Genomic DNA, 14,826 nt, shown 5'->3' with positions numbered 1-14,826 from the left:
CAAACAGGGCAGTCATGATTGTTTTATCCAGTCTCACTCTCAATAGCCGGGTTCACACGTACACCAATTAGCGGGATACAAATCTCGAGATTTGCATCGCGATCGTCATCCCGAGTTTTTTGCACGTGTGGACAGAAAAAACCCGAAAATTAGCGGGATAAGCATCGCGATGCTAATCCCAAGAAATCTTGCGCTGGTTCGTCAATTAGCGGGATAATTTGCCCCGCGCTGGTACGTGTGAACGGTCGGGATTAGAATCTCGAGTTTTTATATCCCATCATGCAATGCGCACATCACAACAGCGAGGCCTCTGCGAAGAGGTCCTTCACCTCTTTGGAGAACAATAACAACAGCGCGCGAACCACACAACTGACGCGTAAAAGACAATGGACAAAGGTAAGTGCGCGCAGGCAGTGATAGAGAAGGGCGCTGTGTGACCCAGTTTGCAGACTTTGCTGTTATCTCTATCGGCAATTAGCGGGATAATTCGGTACGTGTGGACGCTCGCCAAATTAGCGGGATACCGATCGCGATCGCTATCCCGCTAATTTGGTACGTGTGGACGCTCGCAAAAAAACTCTGGATGAGCATCGCGATCGTCATCCCGCTATTTTGTACGTGTGAACCCGGCTAATGTAGATAGTACATAAAAATGGCGACGAGGATTTTCACCCAGCCTGCACCATTTGACATGCACTCAGCCAATGCCTCGAATTCATGGGCTGTATGGAAGACATCTTTTGACTATTTTCTCGTTGCATCAGGCATCACGGATGATGCAGCAAAACGAGCAACTCTACTTCATTGTGTTGGCCCCGATGTACAGCAACTCTTTTCGACGTTGGAAGGGGGAACGACGTACGACTCAGCTCTTACTGCACTCAATTCTTATTTCGAGCCCCAACGGAATTTGGCATTTGGCATTCTATCTTTATTCATATTTTTTTCATTCATTTTTGTTTTGCTTGATTAGTTGACTTATAACTTCCCATGCTGAATTCATTTCATCCTTCGTTATTTGCACTTCTCATGAATATACATTATCTTATTATGATAAGAGCGCGAACAGGGTGAGCGACACTGCTGGGCGTCATCGCCGAACTTCCAGTGGTAGTAACACTCACTACCGGCGTGGCGCTGTTTGGAGTCGGCTCGCTTCCGTGAAGAACCACGCGACCCGCTTCCACGGCCGCGGTTGCCGCCTCGGGACCGCTGGCGCCCACGCTCGTCGAGACGGGAGGCTATCGCGTACACCTGTGTCGTCAGCATGGCGACCTGTGCTGTGAGGTGCGCTACGGGATCTGCCGCCGGGGGACTGGGAGTCGTCGGTGGGAGAGTAGCCGACGGAACGGGGAAAGACTGGGGCATGGACGGCGGAGCTGTCACTGTAGCGACCGATAGTGGCGTGGCGACCTCTATGATTTTGTCCGCCAGTTCAGCGACCTGTTCGATAGAGACTTCCGTGGATGTGGAGGCCAAGATCTGTTGGACGTTGCGTGGTAAGCGCTGCAGGAACAGCTGTTTCAAGATGCTGTCTTCTAGGGTCGCGTCGCCGAGCAGCTGCTTCATACGACGAAGGAGTTGTGAAGGTTTGCGGTCGCCCAACTCCTCCGCTGTGAGTAACTGGTGGAGCCGCCGCTGCTCCGATACGGTCGTCCGCTTTATGAGCTCGGCCTTCACCTTGTCATATGCGTCGGTGGTGGGAGGGGAGATTATGAATTCTCTCACTTCCTGGGCTATCTCCGGCTGCAGGGAGGAGATTACATACGCGAAGCGCGTCTGCTGGGTAGTAATACTCCTGGTGATGAATTGCGCTTACACCTGTGCAAACCAGAGGGCCGGATCGTTCGGCCAGAAGGGAGGGAGCTTGAGGCTAACCGCCGTGACCGCTGGCGTGGATGTCGCGGCAGCCGGGGTGGCGTTACCCTCGTCGCCGTCGGCCATTGTAGAAGTGAAGGGAGGAGGATGAGAAGACGTGAAGTCGGCCCTAAACAATCGCGTCGGGGTCACCAATGTAGGTATTATGGTACGGGCCTATATTGTAATACCTAACAACTCACCGAATGGCAAACAGGACAACGGGGCTGAAGGCACCACCAGCAGGAATGGTGGCCGACCGTATGACAGTAGTGTATGGACTGTAGAAAGCACCAGGGCACCAGTAGAGGTGAACAGTGTCCTTGTAATGGGTATTGCACTTCCCGAACTGATATTAAATAATATGGACTAACTCCGAATGCACTTTGGGTGTCCGGAGACGACAGTGTCCCATATAAATATCATGATATGTACAAAGGATCCAGCGACAGCATGGAGTAGCCTCCGGGTGCCGCGGCTAGCACAAGCGAGGGTAGAATCCACCGCTGGAGCGCTGGATAGAAGAACTGCGAGGTCCCTGATAGAGTCTGCACACAACTGACAGCACGCTAGCAGGACCGATGCAGCGATGTAACGACGCGAATCGCGTTGAATGCAGCTATGTAGAAAATCCCCAGGTTGGAGTGTAGAGCCTGAAGAAAGGGCGAGTTGCGATACAAAAAGGAGCGAATATCGCGAGGTATAAAATCCGAGGAAGTGTAATATTCCGTATTGAGTATATAAATCCGTAAGAAGTGACAGTCCACGGCGCGAGGTATCGTCCGCGAGGAAAGACGTGGAAAGTAATGTAATGTACGGACGTGATATACGGACGTGAGTGAATCCAACGATTAGAACGTGCTCTCAGGATGAAAGCTAATCGTGAAATGAGGAAGCGTGGAAAATGAAACAGCGTGGTCGGAGAAAGGGTGTCACGGACGGGAGCTTTGGAAGTGGTAATTGGTTGATGAAGATGTGCAGCTCGCCACTAATTGGTAGCTTGTTTCCGTGACAGCGAAACAAGGGGTGTGTTTATGAAAATCCGACTACTGTTGGAATGTGAAATACGCGTACCTCGGCACGATGACAAAGGCGGAGAATGATGTAGTGCGCACCTGTCGTGTGCCGGCGCACAAGGAAAGTTCGCGTGGATGTTGACAAAATACTGGGGTCGCCTGACAGCGTAATTTACAACAGCCAGAATGCCAGACATTATGATACACAGATATAGGAAACCGCTACACATCCATCATGGCGGTTGGAACGATTTGCCGATCGATGCATTGAATAGTGTTATGTATGGTGTGGTTTTGTTTTCAGCCTAGTTTGGCACTTTCTGATGATGAAGCACAATCATGTCATATTTATACTTCTTTGTCATACAACTTGTACCTCGCATCCGGTGTATCGGATTATTATTAACCATGCATTGTTCCATTGCGCTGACGGGGGAACTAATCCATGAAGAACAACCTCGGGAGATTGTTACGATAATCAAAACTGTTTTGGGCTATCGGCATCTGAAAAACATTATTCTAGCTCTTGACTTGACTCCGCCACTAATTAATATAACGTAGCCCTCACTAAAAGAACGCATTGTGCCACACATAAAAGGCGAATTACACCTCTGAAAGCCATCATCCGCGACCACGCTTCTAGAAATGTCTTTTGTATCGATACAGTACTGAGGTCATACTCCAGCCAAATGTTGTGATAAAATCATTAGTCTACCTGAAATGAGAATCAAGGAACGAACTGACCCCCCCCCCCTTTTTTTTTTTTTTGTTTTGTTGAGTGAACGCTCCCTACATCCCCTTACCCACAAGAAGGCTACGACCACATAGGAGCAAGTGCGCTGTTAGCTGTCGTGCGTGAAACAAAACACGGGCATTATACATATGTATGTATGTATATATATATATATACATAGATTAATAAATATAAATATACATTTATATATATATATATATATATATATATATATATATAATATATATACATACATAAAAAAATACATAAATATATATACAACTGTAGATATTGATTGAATCGTTTCTTTACTCAAGAAAATGTTTTACATTACACCACCGGTCTAGTTATCCCAAGGTTTCTTTGAAAATGCTGCAAGCATCAAAATATCAAACATCGTAATTTCTATATACAATTTCCCGTGAATGCTAAGCGTATGAGAGAAAGAGATAGAAAAGAACAAAAAACTTCTGCCATATGTCTTGTTTCTCGCTTTATTGCAGCGTATGTCATTGTCGAAGTATAAATGCTATGGTAAATGTTGGTAACAACCACATGAGAACTTGCACATTCGATTCCCAACAACCATTAAATCATTGGGGTCCGTAAAAAGGTTACATAATACATACGAAGCACCTCATTATAATGTATTCGATGGACCGGTGCAGAAAAAACTGGCTGTCTGTAATCGGCCTTTGAACATCTCTATTATGCTCATAATCCCCGACTTTTCAGATGGCGGCTACGAGCGCGTCCAGGGATGTTTTCGTATCAACATTCTGATTATTCATGGAGGTACAATGTAACCTGATACTCTGGCCACCTGGTCTATTCAAAGTATTCTTGCGTAATACACGCGCGTAATTAGGCTGTGTTTCACCATGATGAATATTTATAGGACCCCATAGTAGCAATATCGGCTCTTGCGTTGTATGAATGCTATACAGGGATCCTCCATTTGGTTCGTTGGCCAAGTAGATTCTTTTAACGATCTTATAAGCAGGCTGTCATTCATAAGTATGACAGAAAAAAAAAAAAAAAACTTCAAGCAACATCGAAGTTGAGTTTCGCGAACTAATCTTCCATTTGATACCCCTTTCAGGTAATCGCGGTTCAATTATCCGCATCCAAATAATGCGGATGAAGTAATCAAAATTGCGTTCATATATCCCATGAAGTGCGCACTACTTTTACGAGCGCCCGTTCATATAACGGTGCGAAAGACGGGAGTATTTGTCATGGTTACTGCGCACGCCTCTATAATGACGTAATGTTTCCGGTGATATATACTCTCGTGTACGCACAGCTCTCGCTCAAGCTCAGCAATCAGCGGTTGTGCGGGAAATCGAGTGACCTTTGACCGAACTGTGGAATGTTAGTGCGCATAAGTCGTAAAACGCGTTCATGTATTCTCGATCAACTCCTCACGCTGCAATAATGCGCATAATAGCAGCATCAAAATAATGCCCACTTTTTTACTCCTCTCCCGTTCATGTAATCAAAATTTTACGACTTATTGCTCCTATTATCCGCATCCACGATTACCTGAAAGGGGTATGAGTTGGTTTCTCGGTTTTGTTTCAACAATTGTTATAATGTTGCCAAAAGCCTGATGAGATATTCAATATTCAAATAAATCATTGCACCTTTCTCGCAATCTTTGAAACTAATGATGACTAAAACTGTGAAATCCACGATTTATTTATTTATTTATCTATTTTTTTTAATTTTTTTTGTATAGATCTAGAGACGTTTTCTTTTTGAATTTATCCATTTATCCATGGGATCAATAAAGGAGATCAACGAGCGCATTTTTGTAGGTTTCCTGTCGGGCTTAATGTTGCAAAGTTTATGTGCAATCACGATTTACTTACAACCCTATATATACCGTAATGTCGGGATGAGATATTGTTCACTACACATCAAGTGAGATTAAATCTTACACAGTGATATGATATATATGATAAAAGTCATCAGCAAACGGGATAGATTATTGTTTTGTCTATGTGTGTGTGAGAGAGAGAGAGAGAGAGAGAGAGACATGGGAAAGGGAGGAGAATATATATATATATATATATATATATATATATATTCACTTACAACTATATAATTTTATAAAACACATGTTCAAGTCAGTTGACAGAACATTTATAAGCTCTTCCGGTCTGCGTATGAAACATCAGAGTCTATGCGATAAGAAGAAAGATTGAGAGATAGAGAGAGAAAAATAAAATAGACTGGTCTTCTAAATTTTGTTCGATGAATGGTAATCTGAACACACTTTTGCAAACGAAATGAAATATCATACACGGCTATAAGGTTTGCCTATAATCTGTGTTATGGTGATATCTTATTAGATTATACATAATAATACGGGCAAAGTATCTTGGATAAGACTAGTGATCGCCACCATCGATGAGGATATTCAATCTAGACGACTAATTGAAGATGATGAGAATGAAGAAGACATAGTGGATAGCTGGAAAGGAAAGTAATGTGATGCAATAAGATAAAAATGAAGGAGCACGAATCGAGGCAAATGTATTACAAAGGAAGAGAAAATGGCATATTCCAGTGTTCAAAATGGTTTAACATTATGCGAAGATTTCATAGTCATTTTTTTCTGTGTGTGTGTGTGTGTGTACGTTTGTTTTCTAATTTTACAGTTATGTAATTCAAACTCGTCGACAAAATAAAAGAAAAAAAAGATAGCACCATGAATATGTTCATAATTCAATCTCAGTTTCCTCTCACTATATCCTATCACTTCAAAAAACGTATTCAAATTAGAATGTCCATAGACAATTCAAATTCGTCTCCATGTGAGAGAGCGTCTTTTCAAACAGGGTCGCACGTGACCATTCCCGAATTCGACGCAGAAGTTCATTCAATTTAGCAACAACAACAACAACAACAACAAAAAAAAAAAAAAAAAAAAAGGCTGGCCATCGCGTATACTCCAGCAGCTGTAGAAGAAGCCGACATGATCATAGAAGTATGACAAGCACAAGCCACACAGGCTTGAAGGCCTAAAATTATTACATCTCTTGAGAAAATAAGGAAAAGACAATATTTTTGTTGAAATAAACAACATTTCTCCTGGCATTCTTCAATCTCTCATAACAGACGGCTAATTTTGCTGAATTGTTCTTCTCTTATGTCATGAGTGTAAATCAATATTTGTTTTATTGTTTATACAGTACCAGTCATCCCCCGATAAAAGACAAGAAAGAAATGAAGAACTAATCTCATTCAATAAGCATAATGTATAAAGGAAATGAGCATTTGCTGCAATCGTTTATGAATATGAAAATGCTGCAATGTGCATGAGTTCGCGAAGTCTAATGGAATGAAAAAATGTAGTCTTACCTAAATGCAGATATATGCTTATATATATATATATATATATATATATATATGTTACATATATATATATATATATGTATATATGTATATGTTACACTGGCACGATAAGTGAATAAACCACTTCAATAGCAGCATGACAACATTTGATTACATCGATACACATGAGATAAGACAAGAACATTTCATGCTTTTATTGCCCGAAATACCTTGCTCCTAAACAAAGTGTTCAATTGAAGCGATGGGTTATCACAGGTCCATCTCTCGCAAAATTGAATCACCCTTCGCAAATTTGGAGCGCTTTCTACGAAGGCTAATGCATTCTATGGACCGGTGCAGAAAAAAAGAGACCGTCTGTAATCGGCCTTTGAACTTCTCTATTATGCTCATAATCCCCGACTTTTCTACGAGCGCGTCCAGGAATGTCTTTGTATCAACATCCTGTCTATTCAATGAGGTACAATGTAACCTAATACTCTGGCCACCTGGTCTATTCAAAGTATTCTTACGCAAAACATTCGCATATGTTAGGCTGTGTTTCACCATGATGAATATATAGGACCCCATAGTAGCAATATCGGCTCTTGCGTTGTATGAATGCTATACAGGGTTCCTCCATTTGGTTTGTTGGCCAAGTAGATTATTTGAACGATCTTTAAATGACATAATCAGACTGTCATTCATAAGTATGAGAGAAAGGAAAAAAAAAACTTCAAGCAGCATCGAAGTTGAGTTTCGCAGACCAATCTTTCATTTGAGTTTATTTCTCGGTTTTGTTTCAGCAATTATCCCTTTCATAATGTTGACAAGAGCCTGATGGGATTTTCAATATTCAAATAAATCATTGCATCTTTCTTGCTTTCTTTGACAACTTATGATAACTAAATCTGAAAAATCCATGCTATTGCGGTACCTGCCATCCACACAGAAGTTTCTTTTTTTTTTGTATAAGAAGTTTGCTTTCTGGAATTATCCATTATGTCTGCCTACAGATATGACTTAAGGTTTCCATGGGATAAATAAAAGAGATCAACGAGCAAATTTGTGATTCAACAGTAGGGGGTTAAATGCTGCCAATTTTATGTACAATGTTATAATTGACTTAAACTCTACTGCCAAGAAGTATTGCTCATTACGAATCACATGAAATAAGATTTCACATAGTGATAAGACAGAAGTTATTTGTTATAATATGATTATGATGAAAACTCATCACTAACCGGAAAGACTATTGTTTTGTGGAATTTGTATATTTGATAGAACATTTATGAGGTCTTCCGGTCTTCAGGCGAAATACTGGAATCTATGCGATGAGAAGAAAGATTGAAAGGGAGAGGGAGGAAAATAGGCTGGTCTTCTAAATGTTGTTTGATGAATGTATTATATATATATATATATATATATATATATATATATATATATATATAATACAGGCAAAGCATCATCGAGAAGTGATCTTCACTAATGATACTATTCAATCAAAGAATTGGATAACTGGAAAGAGAGGGCGAGAGATCAAAGAGGGGGGGGGGAGAAATATGATGGTCTTCTAGATTCTTTTTGATGGATGGTAATCCGATCACACTTTAGCAATCGAAATGTAATGTTACATCCGGTCAGGTTTGCCTATCTATGTTATGGCAATATCTGTTTAGATTGTATATACGGGCAAAATATCTGTATACGTTTGTAGGCGGGAATGAAGTGGATAGCTAGAAAGGAAAGTGATGAAATGTAATGGGAAAGAATAAAGGAGCACTAATCGAAGGAAATGTATCATAAAAGAAAAGTAATGGAAACTTGATTATAAATAATGGCACATTATGCAAAGATTTTGCAGTCGTTTTTCTGTATGTTTTTCTTTCAATTTCATAGTTAAGTAATTCATAATCGCCAACAAAAAATAGCTTCCTAAAGATGGCCATTCAGGTTTGTTTTCCCTTCGCTATATGCTATCTCTTCAAATGTAGCATGAACACACTTCAATTTATAGTCCATGGGCCAAGACCCGAAAATGGGTTGTTGGTACCACCTGAGGTGGCAAAACCTTTTTGGTGTCAGTTTGTTTGTCGGGCAGAGATATGCTTATCAAGCTATGATAGCATTTCCAAATGAGTAGCTTAGTCATTAAAAAAAATGATTTTTTAAAACCAATTTGGTCTCGTTTTTATATCCCTATACTTCTGAATCGAAACTAACCGCTATACAAAGAAGAGCACTGTCTTCCGTATGTCCACAGGTGTTCTGTTGTAAACGCGATGCGCTTAGTCTTCATTCAAGGCAGCGAAGGGAATATCCAAAGGGTTATGATGTCCACAGGTGTCACGCGGTGCGCTTAGTCTTTATCTGGACCAATGTACCGTTATCATATCTAAAGTTCCTCATAAAAGGGATCATCTATACTATTTTTATACTACCCTCTAAACAAATAAATCAATTTTAAACAAAAATCACTCTGTTTATTTACAATATTATTCATTATAATGTATTGTAGTGTACCGGTACATTGTTTTTGCATTATCCTTTTTTGTTGGATGAAAATAAAGCGACATCGGCGTGGTGTTAGCGTTTTCACACTAGCGTTTTTGCCGGAAAATGATAAATAATTGCAAAATACGGTAAAATTCAAGAGGAATCTTTTTTTTTTTGGTTGTTGTTGTTTTCAGATAAAAGGATATACACTGTATCATAAGCTTTGGATATTCCCTTCGCCGTCTAGAATAAAGACTAAGCGCACCGCGTTTACAACAGAATACCTGTGAAGATACCATAGAGCTGCGGAACATACAGAAAACAGCGCTCCTCTTTCTATAGAGGTTAGTTTCGATTCAGAAGTATAGGGATATAACAACGAGACCAAATTGGTTAAAAATTCATTTATTATGACTAAGCTACTCATTTGGAAATGCTATCATAGCTTGACAAGCATATCTATGCCCGACAAACAAAATGACACCAAAAAGGTTTTTCCACTTCAGGTGGTACCAATATCTGGCCTGGCCCATGGACTATTAGAATGCCAATCGAGAACTTACTTTCGTCTCTATATGAGAGAGTGGTTTTTTGGTTGTTGTTTTTTTTTCAAACAGAGTCGCAGGTGAGCATTTCCGAGTTCGTCAGAGGAGTTCACTCAATTTAGCAACAAAAGGATTGCCACCTGGAAGATGAAGAAGTCGGCATGACCATTGAAGAATGGTGAACACGTGCCACACAGGCTTAAAGGCTTAACATCGATACAACACTTCAGAAAATAACGAAAAGACAACATGTTTGTTGAAATTAAAACATTTCTCCCGACATTCTGCGATCTCTCATAGCAAACGGCTACTTCCCATGAAATTATCTTCTCTTCTGTCAAGAGTGTAAATCAATATTTATTTCATTGTGTGTATCAATCATCCCCCGATAAAAGACAGAAAATAAAGTACTTTTCTCATTCACTATGCATAATGTATAAAGCAAACAAGCATTTGCTGCAATCGTTTATGAATATGAAAATGCGGCAACGCGATTTCATGAACTCTATATAATTCGAATGAAAACATGTACCTAAATTCAGAGATAGAGAGAAGACACATGCACAATAAGTGCTTAAACCACTTTAGTAATAGCAATAAAACATTATTTACATCAGTTAAAAAGAAGTTAATTTCGTACTTTTACTGCTCGAAATACCTTACTCCCAAGAAGTCGAGTGTTACACAAGGGCTCCATAATCACATCTCGGTCTTTCGCAGAATTGAATAAGCGCTTTGCAAATTTTGACCGCTTTCTACAAATTTGAATAAAAAATAGATACTTTCTTCTTCTTTTTTGGCATAAGTTGTCACATCCGATTGTCTGAAAATGGATTGAACTACAACCACTCGCGTATGGCTAATATCCTTGCAACTCAATGATTGCAAAATCATTTAGACTTATGAACTCACGAAACAAATGAACTAAAAGACCCAGATTTCTAAACATTTTGAATAATTTATCGAGCGACTGCGGCTGAAAAGAAGCATATTATTATAAAGAATTCATAAAAAAATATAGAAACAGACTACACAGACGAAATCACTATTGTCACTTTCAACGTAATATGGGATATAATTTTATCTAATATGCTTTTTTAACTGTTGAAGATATCAAATACCGATCGTTATTTTCATAGACAACTTCTCCAAATGCTATAAGCGTATGAGAGAAAATTTGTGCGATGTGTCTTGTTTATTCGCTTTATTGCAGCGTATTACGTTGTATTTTAATTTCTATAATAGATAAATGTTTGGAACATGCACATGAGAATTTGCGCATTCGATTCCCAACAACCATAAAGTTATGGTTACGTAATACATCCGAAGCACATCGCTAACATCCATTCTATATGGACCGGTACAGAAAAAAAAAAAGAGACTGCCAGTAATCGACCTATGACCTTCTCTATTATGCTCTTAATCCCCTGCCCTTTTAGATTGCGTCAAAGAGAGGGTCTATCTAGGAATGTTTTTGTATCTGCATCCAGTCTATTCATAAAGATACAATGTAACCTGATACTCAAATTGCCAGCAGGTCTATTCAAAATATTTTCGCCCAAAACAAGTGCACATGTGACGCTGTGTTACGCCATGATGAATATACGACTTCGATGAAGTAGCACAATCGACTGCGTTGTTTGTATGCCATACATCCTGTACTAGGTTTGTTCCGGGCCAAGTTGTCTTTTTTTAACGATTTTATAACATAATCAGAATATTATTCATGACGGTAAAACCCTTCAAACAACTATAAGTAACATTGCTGTCATGATAACACACAAAAACAAAAACATCAACACAACATGCAGGGACACGCTAAAGATTTTACTTTTGACTTTATTCAATTTGCCGAGTTTTGGTAAATCCCAGGACTCGGCAGCAGAAGAAGGCCAACATTTCATGCCAGTATGGTAAGCAGGTTGCCGTGCTGAGATGGCTTTCATAGAAAATCCGTAACATTACTGATATATACGACGTAGTATGCCACAATTCTTTATCATTTAAATGTGTGCTAGTAAGGTAGGTGCGTGCACACAATGCTCTTGACCGCCGCACGCCCGCTTTTCACTCGAGTGTGGCAATTTGCATAACGATGCAAATGAGATCGCGAGAGCGTGCGGATGGTTGCTCGTCATTGGTCAGTTTCCTAACCGTTGCAAAGGTCTGAATGTCGTGAAAATTTCACTCATGTTTGCCGATGTTTTGCTTGTTTATAGACATGATGTATGACCAATCATCACAAAATGTACACAGATGGCAACTTTGATGTATGTAGTCCCACAAAATATAATTCATTTTTAACATAGGCATAATTGTTGGTGAAATTCTAAGTTTAAAAATGCGTTTTCATTTCACTCGCTCAGCCCGAGTATACTCGGGTCTAGTCCACAGCCTGGAAAACGTTAGCCCGAGTATACTCGGGACACCAACGGGTTAAGAAAGAATGATGGGTTGTTGTTGTTGTTGTTGTTTTAGATTTAATGGCAATTAGTCATAATTTTGACTATTTTTGCCAGACTATATAATATCTATATTTCCCTATGATTCAATTATTAATATTCATTTAAAAAAAATTAAATTCTATCATTATATCCACATTTCTTTTATTTCCAACCATATACATTACTTATATATATATATATACATTTTTTTTTAATTACTCACATTTATTGTCATCCTCGCTCAGTCAAAATGATTTGACTTACGCTGTTGAGGTATATACAGGTAGGGTGCCAGTTTTCGTAACTGCGACCGGCAGCCCCACACGCATAGCATAGATGCGTATGGGGCAGCGTAGATGCGTATGAGGCTGCTGGTCGTAGTTACAGTTTTCGGCACTTTAGCACATTTCCTTGTTTACGCGTTACCATCAATACTGCACCGTTTTAGCTCGGAGTTTCGATATGAAATTGAGCTATTTAAAAGGCCAATAATAATAATAATAAGTTCGGGCTATGTTCAAGCTAACAACCTGTTTCTTTCACGGGACGAAACAATACAACAGTCCTGCTTAGCGACGGCGTTTACGCTCAATCGCACGCACTACCGTATACGGCGATAGCTTGGATGTGTAAGATAATGACCCAATCGCAGGACAGGTCTATCATTAACTATTCTAACCAATACGGCAGCCCGAATGTAAACTGAAGTGCGTTTGTGTCCTTGCCGCTGCCGCCGCATGAATGAGCCGGTAAGCGTTGTGTGTCGGCTGCGGTGACTTAGTTGCCGCAAGTTTTTAACTCACAAACAATAGGAAACAGTAGAAAGAAAGGCACGCAATGCGTATTACAACAAGCGTCTTTTAGCGAGGGCCTTTATCGCTTCCATTCTCCTCCCATGTTGTTGTCAATGGAAACTAAAGGAGATGCGTTTAGCAAGTACCAATACCTATAGTCTATGGGCCAAGAGCCGAAAAATGGGTTGTTGGTAGGGCCTACCACTAGAGGTGGCAAAACCTTTTTGGTGTCATTTTGTTTGTCGGACATAGATACGCTTATCAAGCTATGATAATATTTCCAAATGAGTAGCTTAGTCATAATAAATGATTTTTTAACCAATTTGGTCTCGTTTTTATATCCCTATACTTCTGAATCGAAACTAACGCTATACAAAGAAGAGCACTACCTTCTGCATGTTCTGTATGTCCACAGGTGTTCTGTTGTTGTTGTTGTTGTTGTTTTGTGTTTAGTGGCGTTTTCCATTCTCTTTAGAATATTTACGCCAAACACTTATCTATAAATTTCTTTTCCTTTTATCATTTTTTTTCCAAAAAGAATATTGTAATGAGTATCCTTGGTCAGCTGTCGGTACGTCTATTTGCCTGCTTAAAATATATCTTCTGGCCAATCCGGCTCATTGTCTCGAGCAGACTTCTCAGCCGTTAAAACGGCCTAGGCCCCTCCGATATGCAGGCAGTAGAGTCCGATGCTTACCAGCACAGGAACCTCAGTTGGTCCGATACAGAGCCAAACAAAACAAACAAGCAATATTAATAAATTACAAATATATATAATAATCACATATACATTCTTTAATAAAGTAAGCAATCTCTGGGCTGTGGTGCGCATGAAAAGCCTCTTCAGGGTACCTCGAGGCAGAGTTAGTGCAAACTATGTACACTCCTAACATGTATGAAAGTTTATCTATCAGAAAAATCGTTGTGATCTTTTAACATATAACACAAGAGCTTTTTGGTATACTGGGTTAGTTGAAATTAGTAAGCTTTGAATGCTGTTCTCATGAATTTTTGTTTCAACTAACATCATAGCTCTGGGTATAATATATCTGGGGCAGAACATAAGAAAATGATCAACTGTTTCTGGGACGTTACAATATTCACACATACCCGACACATGTTGGTTTATATGAAACAAATTGTCATTTAAACCTAAGTTCCCCATCCTAAGGCGATGTAGGATTGTCTCAGCTCTTCTGTCATTCAAGGTGCATAAATAGGTCTGAGAAACATTTCGTTGAACATATTTCAGGGGGGAGTTTGTCTCCTCCCATTTAATTTGCCATTTTGTCATATAACACCTTTTCAGTTTTTTATCAAATTCATATTTATTCAACTTGTTATTCACTTGTATGGAAACATTTTGTAAAGCCTTTTTTGCTGCTTTATCTGCCACTTCATTTCCTGTTATTCCACAGTGTCCAGGAATCCATTCCAAACTCACTAATATTCCCTTAAAGTATAGATTAGTACAGAAACTTAGAATTTCTGTAACAAAACTTTCTTCTCTTTGAGATCGAATGGCTTCAAGGGCACTGAGTGAGTCACTAAAAATAACTACTCCTGTTTGAAGTGGTGGTAGTTGATCAATCCAATACAAAG

The 14,826-nt window shown here is 39.6% G+C and overlaps 1 pseudogene; it reads right to left on the bottom strand.

Moving 5' to 3' along the window:
• Positions 1 to 1,014: 1,014 nt before the first annotated feature.
• LOC139737266 (uncharacterized) lies at positions 1,015 to 1,944 on the bottom strand (annotated as a pseudogene).
• Positions 1,945 to 14,826: the final 12,882 nt, after the last annotated feature.

This window comes from Diadema antillarum, unplaced genomic scaffold (genome assembly GCF_040938485.1).
Source record: "Diadema antillarum isolate AM-2024a unplaced genomic scaffold, OU_Dant_1.0 seq00000688_RagTag, whole genome shotgun sequence".
Lineage (NCBI taxonomy): Eukaryota > Metazoa > Echinodermata > Echinoidea > Diadematoida > Diadematidae > Diadema > Diadema antillarum.
The sequence above is the reverse complement of the archived record's forward strand: the minus strand, read 5'-3'. Positions and strand labels throughout refer to the sequence as shown.